Source organism: Osmia lignaria, unplaced genomic scaffold (genome assembly GCF_051020975.1).
Source record: "Osmia lignaria lignaria isolate PbOS001 unplaced genomic scaffold, iyOsmLign1 scaffold0002, whole genome shotgun sequence".
Lineage (NCBI taxonomy): Eukaryota > Metazoa > Arthropoda > Insecta > Hymenoptera > Megachilidae > Osmia > Osmia lignaria.
The window spans coordinates 125,001-132,500 of record NW_027478159.1 but is presented as its reverse complement, the minus strand read 5'-3'; positions in this window follow the sequence as shown (position 1 = coordinate 132,500).

Here is a 7,500-nt window from a genome sequence, read left to right as displayed (position 1 = left end):
CCAAATATTCTCCTCCTCCTCTCATAAAGCACGAAAATCACTTTCACGCCGTGCATCCATCGTGCAAGCACGTAGACCACACACGCTGGACAATATAATAAAAGATAGCGCGGACAGTGGCATGCTATACAAATCGAGAAAGCGCGTACAGTGATCATGCTGGTCATTTTGCCACCAAATTTTATAATCTTTATCATTAGAGCGGGCCCACCAACCTCGTCTCTGTACTTTATACATTTCTCCTCCATCTGCACACACCTTTTCAAACATTAACGGAGAGAGTTCCTTGGACTTGCTTTAAATGTACATATTAGATATGTTGGAATCTCTCTCCTTTAGAAGTTTCCCCAGCCTTAAAACTTCTTTCATTTTTACTCCTCTCTCCATACTTATTTTCCTCTCTGAACGTATCAGAGAGGATTTTATTTCTGACACCTCTTGACTTTTCTTAAATTCAGGGACGTAATTTTGTTCATAATTCAGTGGACTTTTGTGTATTTTATACTTTAAATATTTCCAAACAGTCTCCCTTCTAAAAGTGATAGAACGAATTTTCGTCTAACACTACTTTCTTGGTTCAAAAATTTTATACAATCTTATAACTTTTTCAGTTTTAACAAATTTTGGTTACAGACAGTTGATGCTCAGTTTGTACAAGTATGCAACATTTATAAGTGCATACAGGTCACCAGCCTTATATTACAAGGCTCACCACATATGGGCCATTCGGTCTTAGACACCGACCCGTGGTAATGCTGTGTGGAGATTAATAATAATCCGCAACGGAAAACCGGAACGAGAATAGTCGAGAAAGTATATTCTCGAGGAGCGGTAGACTGCTTTTCAACCGAAGTCATAAAAGAGCCACACGCTCGACGCTACTCCCGACCGGTCCGAGCGAACCGAAAGTGCCTTCCTATAAATACCGAACGGCCGGCCGCTAGGTCGGCGACGCATGGGCTTACGCCCAGGCGTATGCCTGTGCAAACCGCCGTGAGAGCGTACCATCCCGCCGGCACGGTAAAACTTAGACTGAAAATATCGTCGAACATATCCTTTCATTTTATAACGTTCTATACATGAAAATTAATAAATTAACATGCAGGACATAATAAATTCACATTCTCATGTAAATCATGGGTTTAATTAATATTTTAAAAAATTTTAAAACCGCCCAGAACCGATGAGATGAAAATATTAAAACGATATTTTTGCATTTTCTTACGGTAAAACATTAACAAATAAGCGACTATAGCAATATAAAACTCCATTTGTAATTTAATTAATCAAAATTAATATTTTTTTTTGATTTTTCAGCGATCCAGAACCGATGAGACGAAAACATTAAAACGATATTTTTGCATTTTCTTACGACAAAACATTAACAAATACGAGACTATAACAATATAAAACTACATATGTAATTTAATTAATCAAAATTAATAATTTTTTTTGATTTTTCAGTGATCCAGAACCGATAAGTCGAAAATTTTAACAATCATATTTTTGCATTCTGTACCGTGGATCCATCGTTAAACGCTATTAAACTAACGTCCGTGATGGTATAAATGCAGATTTTCGCTCCGTTTAGCCAAAATAACGAACTTTAGGTGCGCTCCGAAATATTTCAAAGTCCCAGCGGCGTATTGCTTCGCCTCTTAGAACCGATTAGTCGAAAATTTTAACAATCATATTTTTGCATTCTGTACCGTGGATCCATCGTTAAACGCTATTAAACTAACGTCCGTGATGGTATAAATGCAGATTTTCGCTCCGTTTAGCCAAAATAACGAACTTTAGGTGCGCTCCGAAATATTTCAAAGTCCCAGCGGCGTATTGCTTCGCCTCTTAGAACCGATTAGTCGAAAATTTTAACAATCATATTTTTGCATTCTGTACCGTGGATCGATCGTTAAACGCTATTGAACTAACGTCCGTGATGGTATAAATGCAGATTTTCGCTCCGTTTAGCCAAAATAACGAACTTTAGGTGCGCTCCGAAATATTTCAAAGTCCCAGCGGCGTATTGCTTCGCCTCTTAGAACCGATTAGTCGAAAATTTTAACAATCATATTTTTGCATTCTGTACCGTGGATCCATCGTTAAACGCTATTAAACTAACGTCCGTGATGGTATAAATGCAGATTTTCGCTCCGTTTAGCCAAAATAACGAACTTTAGGTGCGCTCCGAAATATTTCAAAGTCCCAGCGGCGTATTGCTTCGCCTCTTAGAACCGATTAGTCGAAAATTTTAACAATCATATTTTTGCATTCTGTACCGTGGATCCATCGTTAAACGCTATTAAACTAACGTCCGTGATGGTATAAATGCAGATTTTCGCTCCGTTTAGCCAAAATAACGAACTTTAGGTGCGCTCCGAAATATTTCAAAGTCCCAGCGGCGTATTGCTTCGCCTCTTAGAACCGATTAGTCGAAAATTTTAACAATCATATTTTTGCATTCTGTACCGTGGATCGATCGTTAAACGCTATTAAACTAGCGTCCGTGATGGTATAAATGCAGATTTTCGCTCCGTTTAGCCAAAATAACGAACTTTAGGTGCGCTCCGAAATATTTCAAAGTCCCAGCGGCGTATTGCTTCGCCTCTTAGAACCGATTAGTCGAAAATTTTAACAATCATATTTTTGCATTCTGTACCGTGGATCGATCGTTAAACGCTATTGAACTAACGTCCGTGATGGTATAAATGCAGATTTTCGCTCCGTTTAGCCAAAATAACGAACTTTAGGTGCGCTCCGAAATATTTCAAAGTCCCAGCGGCGTATTGCTTCGCCTCTTAGAACCGATTAGTCGAAAATTTTAACAATCATATTTTTGCATTCTGTACCGTGGATCGATCGTTAAACGCTATTGAACTAACGTCCGTGATGGTATAAATGCAGATTTTCGCTCCGTTTAGCCAAAATAACGAACTTTAGGTGCGCTCCGAAATATTTCAAAGTCCCAGCGGCGTATTGCTTCGCCTCTTAGAACCGATTAGTCGAAAATTTTAACAATCATATTTTTGCATTCTGTACCGTGGATCCATCGTTAAACGCTATTAAACTAACGTCCGTGATGGTATAAATGCAGATTTTCGCTCCGTTTAGCCAAAATAACGAACTTTAGGTGCGCTCCGAAATATTTCAAAGTCCCAGCGGCGTATTGCTTCGCCTCTTAGAACCGATTAGTCGAAAATTTTAACAATCATATTTTTGCATTCTGTACCGTGGATCCATCGTTAAACGCTATTAAACTAACGTCCGTGATGGTATAAATGCAGATTTTCGCTCCGTTTAGCCAAAATAACGAACTTTAGGTGCGCTCCGAAATATTTCAAAGTCCCAGCGGCGTATTGCTTCGCCTCTTAGAACCGATTAGTCGAAAATTTTAACAATCATATTTTTGCATTCTGTACCGTGGATCGATCGTTAAACGCTATTGAACTAACGTCCGTGATGGTATAAATGCAGATTTTCGCTCCGTTTAGCCAAAATAACGAACTTTAGGTGCGCTCCGAAATATTTCAAAGTCCCAGCGGCGTATTGCTTCGCCTCTTAGAACCGATTAGTCGAAAATTTTAACAATCATATTTTTGCATTCTGTACCGTGGATCCATCGTTAAACGCTATTAAACTAACGTCCGTGATGGTATAAATGCAGATTTTCGCTCCGTTTAGCCAAAATAACGAACTTTAGGTGCGCTCCGAAATATTTCAAAGTCCCAGCGGCGTATTGCTTCGCCTCTTAGAACCGATTAGTCGAAAATTTTAACAATCATATTTTTGCATTCTGTACCGTGGATCCATCGTTAAACGCTATTAAACTAACGTCCGTGATGGTATAAATGCAGATTTTCGCTCCGTTTAGCCAAAATAACGAACTTTAGGTGCGCTCCGAAATATTTCAAAGTCCCAGCGGCGTATTGCTTCGCCTCTTAGAACCGATTAGTCGAAAATTTTAACAATCATATTTTTGCATTCTGTACCGTGGATCGATCGTTAAACGCTATTGAACTAACGTCCGTGATGGTATAAATGCAGATTTTCGCTCCGTTTAGCCAAAATAACGAACTTTAGGTGCGCTCCGAAATATTTCAAAGTCCCAGCGGCGTATTGCTTCGCCTCTTAGAACCGATTAGTCGAAAATTTTAACAATCATATTTTTGCATTCTGTACCGTGGATCCATCGTTAAACGCTATTAAACTAACGTCCGTGATGGTATAAATGCAGATTTTCGCTCCGTTTAGCCAAAATAACGAACTTTAGGTGCGCTCCGAAATATTTCAAAGTCCCAGCGGCGTATTGCTTCGCCTCTTAGAACCGATTAGTCGAAAATTTTAACAATCATATTTTTGCATTCTGTACCGTGGATCCATCGTTAAACGCTATTAAACTAACGTCCGTGATGGTATAAATGCAGATTTTCGCTCCGTTTAGCCAAAATAACGAACTTTAGGTGCGCTCCGAAATATTTCAAAGTCCCAGCGGCGTATTGCTTCGCCTCTTAGAACCGATTAGTCGAAAATTTTAACAATCATATTTTTGCATTCTGTACCGTGGATCGATCGTTAAACGCTATTGAACTAACGTCCGTGATGGTATAAATGCAGATTTTCGCTCCGTTTAGCCAAAATAACGAACTTTAGGTGCGCTCCGAAATATTTCAAAGTCCCAGCGGCGTATTGCTTCGCCTCTTAGAACCGATTAGTCGAAAATTTTAACAATCATATTTTTGCATTCTGTACCGTGGATCCATCGTTAAACGCTATTAAACTAACGTCCGTGATGGTATAAATGCAGATTTTCGCTCCGTTTAGCCAAAATAACGAACTTTAGGTGCCCTCCGAAATATTTCAAAGTCCCAGCGGCGTATTGCTTCGCCTCTTAGAACCGATTAGTCGAAAATTTTAACAATCATATTTTTGCATTCTGTACCGTGGATCCATCGTTAAACGCTATTAAACTAACGTCCGTGATGGTATAAATGCAGATTTTCGCTCCGTTTAGCCAAAATAACGAACTTTAGGTGCGCTCCGAAATATTTCAAAGTCCCAGCGGCGTATTGCTTCGCCTCTTAGAACCGATTAGTCGAAAATTTTAACAATCATATTTTTGCATTCTGTACCGTGGATCGATCGTTAAACGCTATTGAACTAACGTCCGTGATGGTATAAATGCAGATTTTCGCTCCGTTTAGCCAAAATAACGAACTTTAGGTGCGCTCCGAAATATTTCAAAGTCCCAGCGGCGTATTGCTTCGCCTCTTAGAACCGATTAGTCGAAAATTTTAACAATCATATTTTTGCATTCTGTACCGTGGATCCATCGTTAAACGCTATTAAACTAACGTCCGTGATGGTATAAATGCAGATTTTCGCTCCGTTTAGCCAAAATAACGAACTTTAGGTGCGCTCCGAAATATTTCAAAGTCCCAGCGGCGTATTGCTTCGCCTCTTAGAACCGATTAGTCGAAAATTTTAACAATCATATTTTTGCATTCTGTACCGTGGATCCATCGTTAAACGCTATTAAACTAACGTCCGTGATGGTATAAATGCAGATTTTCGCTCCGTTTAGCCAAAATAACGAACTTTAGGTGCGCTCCGAAATATTTCAAAGTCCCAGCGGCGTATTGCTTCGCCTCTTAGAACCGATTAGTCGAAAATTTTAACAATCATATTTTTGCATTCTGTACCGTGGATCCATCGTTAAACGCTATTAAACTAACGTCCGTGATGGTATAAATGCAGATTTTCGCTCCGTTTAGCGAAAATAACGAACTTTAGGTGCGCTCCGAAATATTTCAAAGTCCCAGCGGCGTATTGCTTCGCCTCTTAGAACCGATTAGTCGAAAATTTTAACAATCATATTTTTGCATTCTGTACCGTGGATCCATCGTTAAACGCTATTAAACTAACGTCCGTGATGGTATAAATGCAGATTTTCGCTCCGTTTAGCCAAAATAACGAACTTTAGGTGCGCTCCGAAATATTTCAAAGTCCCAGCGGCGTATTGCTTCGCCTCTTAGAACCGATTAGTCGAAAATTTTAACAATCATATTTTTGCATTCTGTACCGTGGATCCATCGTTAAACGCTATTAAACTAACGTCCGTGATGGTATAAATGCAGATTTTCGCTCCGTTTAGCCAAAATAACGAACTTTAGGTGCGCTCCGAAATATTTCAAAGTCCCAGCGGCGTATTGCTTCGCCTCTTAGAACCGATTAGTCGAAAATTTTAACAATCATATTTTTGCATTCTGTACCGTGGATCCATCGTTAAACGCTATTAAACTAACGTCCGTGATGGTATAAATGCAGATTTTCGCTCCGTTTAGCGAAAATAACGAACTTTAGGTGCGCTCCGAAATATTTCAAAGTCCCAGCGGCGTATTGCTTCGCCTCTTAGAACCGATTAGTCGAAAATTTTAACAATCATATTTTTGCATTCTGTACCGTGGATCGATCGTTAAACGCTATTGAACTAACGTCCGTGATGGTATAAATGCAGATTTTCGCTCCGTTTAGCCAAAATAACGAACTTTAGGTGCGCTCCGAAATATTTCAAAGTCCCAGCGGCGTATTGCTTCGCCTCTTAGAACCGATTAGTCGAAAATTTTAACAATCATATTTTTGCATTCTGTACCGTGGATCCATCGTTAAACGCTATTAAACTAACGTCCGTGATGGTATAAATGCAGATTTTCGCTCCGTTTAGCCAAAATAACGAACTTTAGGTGCGCTCCGAAATATTTCAAAGTCCCAGCGGCGTATTGCTTCGCCTCTTAGAACCGATTAGTCGAAAATTTTAACAATCATATTTTTGCATTCTGTACCGTGGATCCATCGTTAAACGCTATTAAACTAACGTCCGTGATGGTATAAATGCAGATTTTCGCTCCGTTTAGCCAAAATAACGAACTTTAGGTGCGCTCCGAAATATTTCAAAGTCCCAGCGGCGTATTGCTTCGCCTCTTAGAACCGATTAGTCGAAAATTTTAACAATCATATTTTTGCATTCTGTACCGTGGATCGATCGTTAAACGCTATTGAACTAACGTCCGTGATGGTATAAATGCAGATTTTCGCTCCGTTTAGCCAAAATAACGAACTTTAGGTGCGCTCCGAAATATTTCAAAGTCCCAGCGGCGTATTGCTTCGCCTCTTAGAACCGATTAGTCGAAAATTTTAACAATCATATTTTTGCATTCTGTACCGTGGATCCATCGTTAAACGCTATTAAACTAACGTCCGTGATGGTATAAATGCAGATTTTCGCTCCGTTTAGCCAAAATAACGAACTTTAGGTGCGCTCCGAAATATTTCAAAGTCCCAGCGGCGTATTGCTTCGCCTCTTAGAACCGATTAGTCGAAAATTTTAACAATCATATTTTTGCATTCTGTACCGTGGATCCATCGTTAAACGCTATTAAACTAACGTCCGTGATGGTATAAATGCAGATTTTCGCTCCGTTTAGCCAAAATAACGAACTTTAG